The sequence below is a fragment of the Siniperca chuatsi genome, linkage group LG3, assembly GCF_020085105.1.
Source record: "Siniperca chuatsi isolate FFG_IHB_CAS linkage group LG3, ASM2008510v1, whole genome shotgun sequence".
NCBI lineage: Eukaryota > Metazoa > Chordata > Actinopteri > Centrarchiformes > Sinipercidae > Siniperca > Siniperca chuatsi.
Genome location: NC_058044.1, coordinates 17,210,968 through 17,227,536, shown reverse-complemented (window position 1 = coordinate 17,227,536; position 16,569 = coordinate 17,210,968). Strand labels below are relative to the sequence as shown.

Genomic DNA, 16,569 nt, shown 5'->3' with positions numbered 1-16,569 from the left:
TACATTTAAGATTAACCTGTTTTTTTTTAGTTAGAGCTAGCTGTTGATGGTGAGAATTTTTTTCCCCAAAACTGGCTGCTTGTTAAGCGCAGGGGATGTGACATTTTAGAATCTCATAATGTAAAATATCTTAAACTATTTTACATTTGTTTCTAAGGTAACTCTACAATTTGACACTTTGTTGTAAGCTGTTGATTTTTCTGCACTGATGGCGTTCTCTCTTCAAATCAGGAAGAAGCAGCAGATTTCTCCTGTCATCGCTCCTGTGGCTGTATGAACATGCATGTGTGTGTGTGAGTGTGTGTGTGTGTGTCTTCTCAAGCATCTGCTGTCATACTGGTGGTGACAAACGAGGTGCATATAAGTCATCCAGTCAGAGGTAGTCACTAATAGGATAGAAGGTGCTCCACAGGAATGAGCTATGGCCTTATTACCCACCTCACTTCCTTGCAGCCGTTGTCCTCCCGTAAAAGCACAACAACACTGTTCCTGTCCTCTCCCCTTTACATACTCCATCCATCCATCCATCCATCCATCCATCCATCCATCCATCCATCCTTGTGCTCCCTCCTCTTTCTCACGTAGCCCCCACCTTTTCTTGGTACTTTTTCTCTTTCCCCCAGCCTCTTTATTTCCCCTCCCTCCACGCTTCTTTTCTCTTTACCTCATTTGTTCCTTTGTGCCACACCTCCCATCACATCCCCTTCCTCCTTTCTTTTCCACTTGCTTTTCTCCCCACCTCGAGCACCTGATTGCTACCCTGCATTAAAATAGCCTCTTCCGCACCTCTCCCCTCCGCATAGCACCTACCTCATTTACTCAGATCTCTGCTTTCATATCTCCCCCTCCTTCCTCTCTGCTCCAATCCTACCTCAACCTGACCCATCCCTCTCCTTTTCTTTCATTTCCTATCCTCTCCTCTCCATACGCTTCTAAACTTTCATCATATGCTTCTCTGCTTGATCTATTAATCTCTCTCTGTTCTCACTCAGTCTTCCTTATCCTCTTGGCTCCTTTCCTCCCTTGCTCCCTCCTTCTCACCCTATTTTTTTCCACCTCTCCCAGCCTCAGCACCTGCTGCTGAAGCTGTCTAGACTGGCAATGAAATGAGGATGGAAAGAGGGAGGAGGTGGATGGGAGACAACATAAGTTGGGGTGGATGTATGCAAAAATAGAAGAGGAAAAAGAGACACTGAGGAGATGGGAATGTTTGAAGAGAAAGATAAGAAGAGAAAGATAAAGTGGATAGAAGAGTCGAGTGGATGACATGAAAGACTGTAGAGATATTGTAAAGCGGTTCATGATCTTAAGTGGATCTGTTCACTTTTAGGAGAAAAGAACTTCCACTACTTCTTTGTGGTTCCTTTTGAGTTGTCATTTAAATTTTTTTTCGCTCTAAATTGTTTGCCATCTTCCACAGAACACAACAGCAATCATTTTCTGTGGTTCTCTGCTTCACACCCACTGAACACCTCTGTCCACTCATCTCATTTTTGAACTGCGTCCCGTTTTTCCAGAGATGTGATAAACCTTCCCAATTCACACATTGTATCAAAGTGAAGAAACGTGATCCAAGGGGACTTTGTCCATTTTTTCCTGATGAACGACTTCATGAATGAATGTTGTGGCATCAGTCCCGTCATATTGTGAACATGAGTGAGGCGAGAGGAGGAGAGAGGCAGGAGGAAGTGAGTAGAGGAAAAAAGAAATGAAGGCTTCAATCGAGTGATGAGGGAAATGAGGACAAACAGATGTTATATGACAGATATACACATGCACACAGTTTTGTTTGATGGTCTGCATGTTTGTGTGGTTCAGAGTGTATGTGTGTGTGCTTGACAGGAGGAGGTGTCCTGTCTTTCTGTAACAGGATGTGATAATTAACCTTTCTCCTGCTGAGTAGAGCTATTAAAGCTAAGGCTTTAAGCAAGTTTTATCACAAACACAACACATTACACAACTTAAGTTGTTTAAAGCTGTTGTACACATACAGTGACATTGTGCACTAGACCAGGTCATGCAGAGGTCATTCTGTCCTATCCATGTCTATCTATATTTATCTATGTATCTGGCAAGCCATGAATTAGTAATTAAGTGAATTAGCTACCAAAAACATTATCAGCTGACATCCAGATTCTTCCATCACCTTTTAACCTTTTTTTTTTTTACCTTTTTATCTTTTCCTCTTACCTGCCATCTGGAGCGATGTAATTGACCTGACTAGAATGGCTGACAGCTACACAATTTTGCAATGTAAACCCCAGTGGTAGGTTAGGGGGGTTGTTGTTGTATGAATGAATATGATTCATGTGGTGACATAAACAAAAAAAAAGTGCTCTGATGCTAGCAAGGCTATTTTGCTAACATTAACCTTTTGTTTATTAGACTGTATAAATGAAGTGGATGTAACCTCTCTGTAGATGCCTTTACCAGTTTTCTGTGTATTATTGAGATCTTTCTTTTAGCATAGGGGTCCGCTGTTGTCATGTCTTCAATGTTACTTAAAGGAGGGCATTGATATGACTGAATCTTAGAGTGAATGAAACTCTGTATTTGAAAATATAACAAATGAGCTTGAGGGATCCCATATTTGTCTTTAAGATTTTCAAAGGACATGAGGGTGTTATCTAAGGTCTGCAATCTTCTGTAGTTGCCTCTGAGCCTAGAGCCTGAATCTGAGATCTGATTTACCTCGCGTAAATAATGAGTTACTCCAAATGGGAGAAAATTGTGATAACTCCGTTGGTTCCCTAAACGTGTCTTGTGTTTCATACCACGCTGTAATTGTAATAAGCTGATCTGCCCTAAATTACCATAAAAGGTTGGGTAGCTGGAGCCCACCTCTATCACATGGTAGGTATAGTAGTGTTAAGTGTAGTCTTGATCATCTTTTATTCCAGATAAAGTTTGTGAATGCTTTCGTCAAGCTGGAGAAAAAGGCTGGTGTAAGAGGAATTGATTGAAATAAATAAAAACATTTGGGGAGAATATTCATTTTAATAATATTGATTCTGCCAATTAATGTGAGGAGGAGAGTCATCCATCTATCCAAGCTGTCATTTACCTGAGCAACAGGGGGATCATAATTAAATGGGATCATGTTTTTAATTTGAGGTGTAATAGTAATCCCTATACACTTGAACCCATCTCTAGATAGTGTAAAAGGATGCTGGATTGTTGGATTGTTTCTTTCTTGCTTATTGAGAAAAAGTATTTATGATTTAGACGGATTGACCATATAACCTGAAAATGTACCAAATTGATTGATCATATTAATCAGAGTAGGTATTGTGTTTTTTAGATCTGTAAGATATAACGCTATGTCATCAGCAAATAAAGAGATCTAATGTTCTTGGCCTGAAATATTAATTCCCTTTATCCCTGGATGATTAATTGTAACATTTTGGTCGCCTAAAAATGTGTTATTCAGCATTTGGTTGTACTAAAAGACACACTAAGGAATCGGCTGTTCATTTTTTCCAGTAAGTAAATTTTTTCGGCTTTTGAAGGTGGACATGACAGAAAAAGTTTGAGAACCAGTGACATAAACACACATGCATGCACATAGACTAAAAACATGCTTGCTGTACAAATATTAGTGGAGGAAGTATTCATTATCATTTAAGTAAAAGTAGCAATAACATACTATAAAATAATCCTGCATTCAAACAAAACAGAATATTAGCAACAAATGTACTCAAAGTTTCAAAAGTAAAAGTATAGTTATTGTACAGAATGACCCTTGTCAGTGTTATATCATTATGTCATTTTTTTGTTGCAGTACTTGCAGTTGCAGTTGGTGAAGGTGGAGCTTTCTTAACTGCTTTATATACTGGCTGGTTTAATCACAGTTTTTCAAACTGTGAGACCCCCTGGGGAGGTGCGGGAGTTGCAGCAGTGGCTGTCAGACAAAGCTCGTGGAGGCAGTTAAGGTACTTTAAACAATAATAATATCTGTATCGGTTTGCTTTGGTGCCACATAAGTGTACTTAAGTACAATACTTGAGTAAATGTACTTAGTTATCTTCCACCACTGCTTACAAAGGTGCAAGTGCGCAGAAAAAGAAGCAAAACTCAGAGTCTCAAGTGAGGGCCAATGTGGCAGATGGGCCAGCAGTAGAGTAACATATGACTTTGTGCCCCAGAGTGAGTCTCCAGTAGCAGCGGGCCAGCCAAACCTTAGCCACTAATGAGGCTCTACACACAGTCCCAACAGAGCCCACTCCAAACACTGGGAACCAGACACACAAGACACAAGAAGGGAGACAGAGACTAAGATGTAGACACATCTACCCCCCCCAACACACACACGTACAACCTTGGGCACCAAAGCAAACAAACACTAAGGGGCACACTAACATGGCATCTGTGTTTGGTAAAAACCTTGTAGCTACAATTGTAGTGCTTTTTATTTCTTAACTTCTTTGGAGGATTGGCATACCTCTCTACTTGTCCTCAGTTCTGAGGTAGGTGTGGGTGCCTTGGACAAAATTCAGCAATAAATACAGTATCACAGCATTTTCTCAATATTGATATGTGGGAGTATTTTATATTCAAATGCAGGGTAAAAAGTTTAACAACCTCTTTGAGCCAAATGTTTTTTTTATTGTTGTTCTATAGCAAAATTATAATTTTCTTATTTTAAATATGTGTGAAGTTTTATGTGATTATAGCATCTTTCAAATTGTTCTATGGCACAAATTTTTGTTTGTAGAAAAATGAGACATCCCTGTGATAATGGGTGCAGTTAGGTTTTGGAGTTGGCTTGTGGTGCTCAAAATGCCAAAAAAAATACATTTGAGCAGTTTCATGTAGGAATGGTAGAAAGAAAATAGTTCCTATAAAACATGTGGTTAAGTTATAAAATGGTCACAGTTTGGTTAGGTTTAGGCACCAAAACTACTTGGTTAATCATTAGGAAAAGATCATGGTTTGGGTTAAAATAAGTACGCTAGTTATGTAAGTTAAAGGTCAAGTGTGTAACATTTAGGAGGAGCTATTGGCAGAAATGGAATATAATATTTAAGTATGTTGTCATTAGTGTATAATCACCTGAAAATAAGAATTGTTTTTTTTCATTAACTTAGAATAAGCTGTTTTTATCTACCAAGCAAATTCCTTGTATGTGTAAACCTACTTGGCAATAAAGCTGATTCTGATTCTACAGTAGCCCAGAACGGACAAACCAAACACTTTTGTGCTCTTTATACTACGTCACCTGACTTCGACAGCACATCAAAATATTATGCTTAGAGGGGCGCCTTCAGAAATGAGGGGTACCTACAGTGTCATAGTTTGAAGCATACAGCCACAGACCAAGCTGCCGTATTTGATGTGCTGGGAGTGAGAACGAGCTGTGGAGGTATATCATTATGGGGCTGACAACTGACAAAAGATAAAAAGTATTAGACAACTCAGAAATACATAATATTGTCAGTTAAATAATTAAAATAATAAAGAAATATAATGTTTTATACTTTTCCTTTAACCTCAAAACAGTTGGTAAAAAAGAAAATTTGATTGGAGGTTAAAGGAAAACTCAATTTTTTTTTACACTCAAGTTTAATTATTTAACATTTTGTCAGTTTTGGGCCCATTTATCATGGGTGTGTAGGTCGTTTAAAATTAAAATTTTTGGTATTATGTAACTTTATTTTCTTATTATTTAAAAATGAACTGTGAACTAAAATATTAATATTTTTAAATTTTCTTTTTATTTTGTCAGACTACAATCATATAAAGAGACAATAAATAATAATCTTGAATAACAGTTCGGCTGCATTTTGAGGAACCACAGAGAAAATGATACAAATGGAGGTTTAAACTTTTTTCACAGCAAGTTAGATAGCCTCAAATAACTGAGCTCTAAAATGAAATCATTTATAATCCAAAGACATTCAGAGATACAAGGTTTTCCACTGATGAAAAATGCACTGAATGCACACCACATGGTTTGCCCATCGTGACACTGTACACTGCTGTCAGATATTACACACACATCCTGTATGCCCAACCACAAGGTCAGGCCCAACTGTATGGCACTGTAGCACATTTCATTTTCTTTTGAAAGTATTGTGAGTCTGCTGATATTATTACAGAGCATCCCAGCCTGAAAGTAATAAGTTTGAGATATACTAAAGCTGAAACCAGTAATCCATAAATAAACAATAACAGTGGCCTTGCCTTTTAAAAACTATAAGGCAGTTTTTTTTTGCAGACAGACCCAGTTATGACTAACAGCTTGTGACAGGCAGATTCAGTTGCAAGACACCGTGGAAGAGGATTTACTGTTATTATTACTCCTTGTGTGTACTGCACAGAATTACTACACAGCTGCCCTTATGATATATCTTATTGACGAAAATGATGCATTAACTAATGGAAGCATGTATACACATGCTATAAAAAAAGTGTCCTATTGGCTGCAGATTCAGTTCTGTGCATTTCTGATCATGGCTTTACCAGGGGAGTGCAGTGGGAGTGCTACCCAGATAGTCTCTTTGTTATCTTAACACAATGTTATTGTGTTTCAGTGAGCAGGATCCTAAGCCAAATACATTTTGAGGACGCAGATTGTTTCGTGATACACACACTGTGCCAAGTGCTGATGGCATGCTGTGTTTTTTATGGGTTGAAAATCAGAGGAAGAAAGTACGAGATAAGGAAAACACAAAATGAGACTCTCTCTTACCTTAAGAAGCACTTCAACACGTCAAACTGTAAAGAGAAGGAGCGAAAAAGGGGAGAGACAGAGGAGAGAGAACAAGAGGGAAAGAGGGAAAAAGACTGAAATTAGATTACCATAGGGCGCAGTTGCAGAACAACAACTTTCCAACACACTTAACAGGAGAATGTGTGAGATAGAACTAGAGATTTCAAAGTGCTAGAATGGATTTACAGTGCAAAGTGAAACAGTTTCTGCTGCACTGAATACCATTTGACAGTTGCATCATTAAAAAAAATCATAAAAGAGGCTGTCCTTAAATCTACTTTTGAGGAGGGTGTTTAAAAGAGAACTTTAAATAAACAAAGAAAGAATAACAATATTCTAGAAATAGCCCTCATGGATTTGCTGAATCTCTGGGACCTGTACAATATTTATTCCTCTCCTCCCTTCCCTCTGCAGCTCCAGACTTTATCAGACCACAGTAGAGTGGAGCAGGAAGTGGGGAGATAGTACTGATTTGTTGGGTGTTGTTGTCACTGTCTTCCCCTGCCAACCACTGACCTACTGTACTTCACACTGCTATGCTCTCCTGGCTGCAATACATGCGGCCTTGGAAAGAGACGATACAAACACCCTTAAGCTGGGGGGGTGCTGCTGTGTGACAATCTGACATTCACACTCACTTCACACTGTGATTGGCCAGCTGTGTAGAGGTGAGAACAACCAAGTGCAACATTATGAATGTTTTCCAGGAGAGACTGTCAGAAAATTTGCACCGTTATCCTCATATTTAAACGATATCGCGTCACCCCGATCTCTGATGGTCAGCTTTTCACTCCGTTTTCCAGTGTGGCCATTCACAACAACTATAAACACATTTGATTTCCAATGTGTCGCACAACACATCGTACAAACTGGTTCTGATTGAGTATACCTCGACCTTTACACATAAGAAAAGAATACACGTGCTTCCTAATTAAAATAAAATGTAATAAGCAGATGCAACCTTAAATGCTTTCAGACATATTGTAAAGGTTGAGCTCACTTGAAAAACAATGTATTCTTATGACACAAATTAGCTGTATCTCTCTCTATTTCTGAAAAGGTCACCTAAATAGAATCCAGGTACCATTTTGTTATGAGAACTTGAATAAGATGTATTTAAGACTCTGTAAGTACAAGCTCATAAGGAGCACATGGTGGTACATTACAGTAGAGTTCCACAAGGTTGCTGCAGAGCAACCAGAGACTTATCTATGGAAAGATGACATGTACCTTCTGACAAATTTCATCTAAACATACACTAACCTTAATTTTAACCCTTAACTACAAACTAAATTGAATTTTAACTCAAATCTTCATCAAACCCTCAAGTAGACCTGAGGACTGACCTTACATAGGCTGTTTGTTGTTTATGTAGGGGAAGAAAGGAATTAATTTATTTACTTTGTGTGACCATTCTGTTTTGTGCACACTTTCTTTGGTATTGGTATTTTATCATGGGGCTTACTTAAGACAGGCAACATTTTTGACAAAGAGTTAGAAAACAGACAACAGCAGTAACCTTTTCATCTGTCAAAGTATAAAGATACTTTGGTAAAACTATTTTGAAAAAAGGTGCTGACAGAAAGTGTGTTAGAATTAGAAAGTGTTGAAAATGAAAAGTGGAAGCCAAATGCAACAAACTACACGTGTGTCACCACCACCATTCATTCAAATTTTTTGGAGTCATGAGAATCCTTTAATACTAGGTGAAGATGTACATCCTATTTCAGTATTATTGACATGATATTGCATAATGAGATTTGTCACAGTAATTACCTTTTAAAATTTTCATTAGGGCACTTTTGAAATACACATACACAGTTATCTAACAGTAGACACAGTCTGTAATTCACCTAAGAACAAACAACATGACACCATATCCATATACTTTAGAGACAATCTGACACCCATGAATGCACAGAGACATTCAACCCCCACACACACACACTCACACACACGAGCAGAGCAATCAGAGTGTTTCATTAGTGAGGAACAAATTGATTATCCCCCTCCGAAGGAGACATTGACCAAGAGGCCATTGATCTACTGAGCTAAGCTAATCTGTGTGTGTGTGTGTGTGTATGTGTAGATGTGTGAGTAAGTGCGTGAGTGTGGAAAGTAGCCTACTGATGGAGTCTTTAAGTTGTTAGAGTAAGCACAGTAAATCTAATCCAGTTGTGTTTAATGGAGAGAGAAAGAAACAGGCTGTTGACATATTCATTAGGTCCAATTACTCTCTCCAATCACTGCCATCTCACTAACTCACCAGAGAGAGAGAGAGAGAGAGAGAGAGAGAGAGAGAGAGAGAGAGAGAGAGAGAGAGAGAGAGAGAGAGAGAGAGAGAATCAGCAATATTTATGTCTTGGCAAACGACCATGAGAAAAAAGATTGATAGTACTTGAACGATAAATAAAAAACATTTATTCCACTTACTGAATAACAACATGGTGCATGTGGAGGCATCTAATATCATTTGATCTCATGCAAGCCTGGCAGAGTACTGAAGTGTAAATCAATCTGGCTAAAACTGGAATTAATCAATTATACAGTCTTATTGATGACTCAATAAAGATCGTTGGGCTCAGGGGTTGTAATCATGACTTATGGTAACAATACAATGACTTATTTCCCATAACGAGCTTGTTGTAAACAGTCACAGACAAAAGCAAGAAAATGCTATTTCTGGTGACATAGCATCTGCTATGTGAGTGTGTGAGTTAGTGTGTGTGCTTGAATGATTCTCATCTACATGTGTGGGACTTTAATTAGCTTTCTAGCTTGTTCTTTTACATTGGATGGGAAGTTAATTGGGGCTTTTGGACACTCACTCTCAATCTCTGTCAATGCGAGTGTGTGTGCATGTGTGTGTTGTAGTGTCTGTATTCTGGAGGATGGCCAAACCATTACTGTGTGCTCAACCTGCTCTAAAGCAGCTTGTGATTCATTAGTAATGAGTCCATTTGCAAACTAAATGAGTGTTTGAGTGGCCGAACAGCGACGTGTGTGATGATTGTGTCCACTTCCTCTACTCGCCGTTGCTGTACTATTTTGTTGTAAAGCATGTAAAACTCACACTCTCTCTCTCTTTCTCTCTGTCTCACACACACATACAGACTCCTGTTGTAATGCTTTGCAAATGTAAAGTATGTTTGCGTCTGTGTGCGTATGTTTGTTCAGCCAGCGTGAGAAACTCATGTGGAGATAATGAAGTCAGTCAGTTGTGTCATTAATTACTGTTTTACACCTGCTTGTCTCAACTAATTAGACATGCTGACACAGACACACACTCCCTCTCTCACAACATGCACACATACATACACATGTTTGCGCGCTCTCAGAAACAAATATTCTATTACACTCAGACTTGCGCACAAACTTTCAGACAAGTTTTTTTTACACCGACGAGTCAAAAATACATTCTCATTTTCACTTTGAGGAAGGTGAGATGGCACTGCTAAACACAGCATGGCTCTGGGATCTCTCTCCCTCTCTTTCTCTTTTAGTCTCACATACAAACACATCTCCATACACCTCCTTCTCCCTTTCTCACTCTGTCATTCTCTCGTCCTTGCACTCTTCCTTTCTGCACGAATTCAGTTCCCACTGTCTCTTGGTACACTGTATAGTCTATTCTCTGCTTCACTCACACCACACACACACACACACTATCTCCCGGTCTTTAAACTCTTTCTCTGTGTGTAAGACAGAGTGTGTGTCTCTCTCTCTCCTCCCAGCCCATTTTCTCAACAAAGGCCACAGCTGCTGCCGGTTTGCTGAATAAAAGATGACAGAGCCATAATATCAGGAGATTACCAGCTAACGAAACAATGATTTTGTCCAATTTAAATAGCGACATCAGTTGCATCACAAGGACTTCGCATGTCAACTGTGATATGATAATGTTTGCTACGAAATGAAAACTGTTTTCATTTGAACAGAGAGACTCCCTGACTCTGTCTCTCTCCTCCTTTTGTTCTCTCTCTCTCTCTCCCCTCACATATTTGCTCTGGCTCTCTCGTCTTCCCTCTGTCTCTCATACACACACACACACACACACACACAAACACACAGAGCACGTAGAGCATATGGCTATTTCTCTCCTCTTTGAAGGGTTGCTTTGAAGCTATGGCACCCGTATCGATTGGCGCTCAGATGAGCTCGCTTCGCCAGAGCCCTGCGATTATCTGTCGCTTTATTTCAAACAGAGCGCAAGAGAGGGGGGCTTACACACCCATCACTCACTCACACTCTCACAGTCAGTTATACACTCATACAAGAGGCACACACACACGCGCGTGCGCGCGCATCCACACACAAACGGGGATAATGAGATGAGCTTACATGCTGAATCCCGATACTTAAGGCAAGCTGCGCTTCAGAACTGACAAGTGAGTGGTGAATGTTGAGAGAGTGAGGACATAGCGAGAGAAAGAGACAATAAAGTCTGGCAAAGTGATGAAACTTAAGAGAAAAATTTCCCCCTACGGCTCTACTCTGATTTCAAAAATCTGTTCCTCCATAGGCATTAGCAAAATCACTTTGTCAAAATGAACATTTAAACTAGAATGCAAAGTTCATGTGCAAAAGGTTGAGCTCAGGGTCAAGGTTAACAGCTGTTTGTCAACTATTTAAACTTAAAAAAACCCCCACACAAAACATCTAAGATCCCAATTTAGAAAAAGCCTCCACAGTAAAACAGAGAGAGAGTAAGAGAGTTAACCACGGTGACATGAAATGTTAATGGTCTGCCCAGAGAAGCAGAACTTCATAAAAGACTTGATTTAGAAACTACAGTGGCTTTCAGGAACAATGAACATTGTCACATCATACATAGAGCTGGAAACACACACAAGCACATGCGTTTGTTTCACTATCCCCATGGGGGACAGTCAATGATAATGCTTTCCCTAGGCCCTTGCCCTAACCTTAACCTAATTGTAACCTGTAGGGTACAGGTTACCAAGTCTTAACCCTCAAAAAGCAGTTTCTACCTGTGGGGACCCCCTCAGTGACCCCATGGGTTAGTGTGCATTCAGGTTAAAGTCCCATGAAACCTGCACGCACGCACGCACGCACGCACGCACGCGTGCTACATATCACTCATGCTTTGATTAAAACCTGGGGCTACGCTGCTGAGTTGTTATTAAGAATAAACATTTCTGAGTGTGTAATTCATGTACACAGCTGAATAAACACATAGGCATATTGTAACACCACCAGAGCCAAACATTTTATAATTACAAACACTCACATGCTGCTCCAATCCTCACCATTATACCATGTGTCAATCACATGGTTTACTATAACAATGTATTGAACCAAGAATGGCTACATTCATCAGGGTCAGAGTTCAAGAAGTGTGTTTGTGATACTCTGGAGAGGGCAACCCCCTTCAAGGGATTTAATGAGGCCACACACCAGATGCAAGCACATATGTTCACAAACATGGAAGCAAATGTCTAATTGTAGTGTTAAATGTTGGGAATGATTTTGATGTGAATGCTTGTTTATTCATGATGCTGAGGCAGGGTGATCATGAAGCTGACATTTAGTCTGTGTTTGAGAGGACAGACAGGCACAAACACATACTGTACACAGAACACACATTGCAGACCACACTGAACACACAGATACACAAAAATGTATGAATGAACTATATAAGTAACCTATATGTCAATAGGGGTTTCCTACCGATTTCCTCTTACTTATGATCACCAGCAAATCACTTTAGACTCACTGAGCTCTTGGTTTCCCAAAATGAGAGCAGTGATGATCACCTCAGACCTCAGAGACAGTCCAAAGGTCAGCAAAGGTTGACCATGAATGTTTGTACCAGAAATATGAGCCAGTCCATCTAGTATACTGTATATTGAGATATTTTGCTACATAAGTGAAAACCTTGGCATGCTGGTGATGCTAGAGGAATAGTGAGTGAATCACCAAAGTCAATAGGATTCATCCTCTAGGGAACATGAATGTCTGTACAAAATTTCATGGCAAACTGATGTTAAGATATTTCAGACTGGACCAAATTGGTGGACCGATGACTGCCACTGCCACTCCTAGAGCCGCTAGCGTGGCTGAAAACAAGATTGTTAAAAATTGAAGCAGCAGAGGATGAGATGTAGAGTGAACTCCAAAAATACTGAATCCTACATTTTCCATGATGTAACAAATAGCATCTTTTTGTTAGACCTTGTAACACATTATGACACCATCAATTATTTTCTCTGACTTGACAAAGCTTTCCCAGAGCCACGGAAGACTGGGCTGCGTACCCCTCATGACTCTGATCTTCATGTGTAAAATTGGCGACGTTTCCAACTGAAATCACATTTAGTTATTGGCTCCTATGATAGAACGCTGATGTTGTTGCTTTATTCAAGATTTGATTGGCTGTATCGAAATAAGGTCTCCATCTACATAGACGGAAACAGTATTCTATTGAATTAATACAAAAATAGGTGCGCCATCATAAAACAAAAATATGTAAAATATACATTTCTCCCATTTGGTTTCTTATTTTTTCTCAAAGGAGGACACAGGACATGTGATTTACAGAGCAGATATATATGTTGTAGCAGACAACAAAAATTTAATATAATAATTTCAGTTGGAGTTTTGTCTGATTAATTGCATTGAAAATCAATTTGATTATTTTATGTGATTTTGCAAACATTTGACATCATATGTCACAATATTAGAAAAAAAAATTGTATTAATCTTGTGATATTACTTTAAACCACATCACCAAACCATACACATAAGAGGCTGAGTATATATAGAACCCTAACCCACATTCCACAGTATACTCTAACTTCATCCTGTTTTATTACATTTATTCACCTTTTCATAGCCCATATCTTTGTCATATCTTTTACACCTACTGTATCCCTCAGATGAAAATTTTCATTTGAAATATTTTATCCATTATCCATTCAAGGTTATCTATCACACTTAAAGCTAGTATTGCATTTCAGAAGCATTTTTGGTATATTTGTTGAAATTAAATCAAATGCTCTGAAAATTTTTTAAAGAAATCTGGTATCTGTGGCTGTCACAGGCCTGTAATAAGCCCAGCCAATCATTTCATTCGGGCCGATTCATACCTGCCTGTCTACCTACCTGCGTGCACTTTGCCCGTGCACTCATTGCACATTAAAATGTGTGTTGGGGGAGTGGTTTTGGAGGGAGGCCTGATGGACGGAGATGGGATTTTTTTAGTTAGATACTTTTAAAATCTAGCTGTCTCTTGCTAGTTTCTCCAAATGCCTTAATGGAATGGATTTTTGTCACAGCTGTTTCTATCTGTTTTTCTGTCTGCCAAATGTGTATTGTATACTGTATGTTAATGTAGTATGTACCAGTGTGCGTACCTATCTTGTTTTAGGTGTGTGTGTGTGAGTCTGTGTGTAAGGATCATTTGTAGCACTGACAGAAATAAGAAAGTGACTGGTTACTCAACACAACACCTACCACCTGTCTGGTTATATAGAGCTCATAGTGTCTAAGTGTGTATGTGAGTGTGTTTGTGTGTGTGCAAGAGCAAAAGAAGGTCTAGAGAGGTTGAGAGAGGGATGTCTGGGTGAGTAAGTTTATTAGCTGAGGTGGGAGGTTCATGTGCATAAGTGCACCTATGAGAGCCTGAAAGAAATGAAAATGCGTGTGTGAGTGAGAGAGAGAGACCCACAGAGGGAGAGAGGGGGTGTGTGTGTGTAGGTGTGTGTGTGTGTTTATACACTCGTTAGGTTGGTATCCAACCACTGCAATCAGCGGTAATCCTGACTCAGCATCAATAATGACCCCATTAGTCACAGAGCCCTGCTGGTGCGCGCACACACACACACACAGATACACACACATACAGCCCGCCAGATGGACACTTCCTCTCATTAGTGTGTATGTGTGTGTGCGTGCACATGTGATATTTGTAAAAAATAAATGAAAGCTACACAGATACAACATATAATGTACGAAGTGCATCATATTGCCTTCCATTAACGGAAGCTGCTTGGAAAGCTCTTCACACCACTGCCAATGCAGGTGTTAAGTTGCACTGATTTAAAAAATGTGTAATATCTGTTAATTTCAAAACTGTCATTGCAGCTGAATTTGGGAAATTTTCTTGTTGATGAATTTTGGGAAGGTCACTGTTAATTGTAAAACTTATCTAAGATCAAGTTTTAAGCGATAACATCATCAGCTCTTATTCAAATTCAACTTAAACGTAAATTGTGTAGAAATAATCATGCATATAAATGCTTGGGGTTTTTTTTATTTATAGCATTATGCAAAAAATCCATCTCTCATTAAATATGTACAAATGTGCCCTTTGGTTTGATCATGTCTTTAAATAGATGTTTATAATTATATGCATGCAAAGTTTTCACTTGACTTTCACACTATAAGAAAGACAGATAATAATAAAAACAATAACATTTATCACCTATAGTGTAGTTGCAAGGACATAGAGAATGATATATTCAAATATACAGCAATTTCAGAATTAAAAACAAGCCATTATTTAATTTTGTGCTTGTATGGTCTTGCACTGTGGACATTAGTGTCTATTGTTATTTTCTGTTATTTCAAAGTTGAGATATTTAGCCCCACCCCCATCAACAAAAGCCAAAGATTCCGTTTTTTTTTCAAATACAGATGCAGTGTTTTAGCCTGGAGTGTGAGAAACTCTGAGAGGTCAGGACATACTGTGGAGGACATATTGTTGTCATCCCTCTTTCAAAGGACACTGAAATGTGTTTATGTGTGTGTGCGCGCGTGTGTGTGTGTGTGTGTGTGTGTGTGTGTGTGTGTGTGTGCGCGAGCGTGCGTGAGTGTTTAAAAATGTGCATGCAATTTCCTGCATGTTAATACACTCTTTGTTTTATGACATTGTTTGTGTAGAGCGAGAGAAAGAAAGAGCAAGAACCTGAATGATAAATAAACTGGCTGCAGAAACATAAAAACATGAATATACATACATGCACACACACACAGACAGACAGTCTGATGTGAAAGATAGGTCCAGTGAAAATATGTATTGCTGACAGTGTAAAGGTCAAAGGTCATATGTCAAAGGTTAAGGTCCAGTCAGCAAGAGTAGACCCCATAGGAGACCTCACCTCTGCTAGACCCTGCCTGCATGTGTGTGTCTGCAGTTAGTGTGTGTGTGTAAGTAGACAGATAGACTTATGCACATATGCACAATTACGCCATATTCTCTGTCATGTGTGGATGTGTGTCTGTCACAGTAGGTATGTAATCTTCTCTTTACGTGTGTGTGTGTTTTATGTGCGTGTGTGACCCTCAGCCCTACATCCTGACAGGAAGAGCCAGCGGGCTAAGAGAGGAGCGCTGGACCCCAAGGTGTCAATCACAGATTCAGATTGACAGACGAGTTAGCTAGCTCTGCTCTCACATTCACCCACACACTCTCCCTCTCTGGACTGCACTCTGTCACTCTCTCAGGCTGGCTGTCTTTCACTCCCTCTTCCTGTCTCTGTGCTCTGTCACTTCCCCCCTCTGTCTCTTTTTTTTGTCTGTACTTCCACATGCTGTTTGCAGTTTGTAAACGCCCCCCCTTCACACTCTCTCTCTCTTTCACCGTCTCTGTCTGTCTCTCAGCCCATCTCTCCTCTTTTTCTCTGACAGATGGGTGCCTCAAACCATTTCTGGTTCTGCTCTCTCTTTCTCAATACATCTCCCTTTTCGGGTTTTCTAGTTTTCGCCACAGCACATAATGCGGTCATTCATGCATGCACACACGTTTACCATGTTTGTGTGCTGAACATCCTTGTGTGTAAATGTGAGTTTGTGAGTGTTTTTGTTTGGCTGTCCTTTGGAGAACAAATGTGAGA

At 39.4% G+C, this 16,569-nt stretch overlaps 1 protein-coding gene across 22 annotated transcripts in view; it reads right to left on the bottom strand.

Moving 5' to 3' along the window:
• ptprdb (protein tyrosine phosphatase receptor type Db) overlaps positions 1–16,569 on the bottom strand; it is a 169,554-nt gene that overhangs the window by 121,452 nt on the left and 31,533 nt on the right. For all 22 annotated transcript variants that reach the window (XM_044189821.1, XM_044189819.1, XM_044189828.1 and 19 more), the window contains exon 2: positions 6,692–6,717. The gene's annotated coding sequence lies outside the window, so the exon portion shown is untranslated. The remainder of the gene's footprint in view (positions 1–6,691; positions 6,718–16,569) is intronic.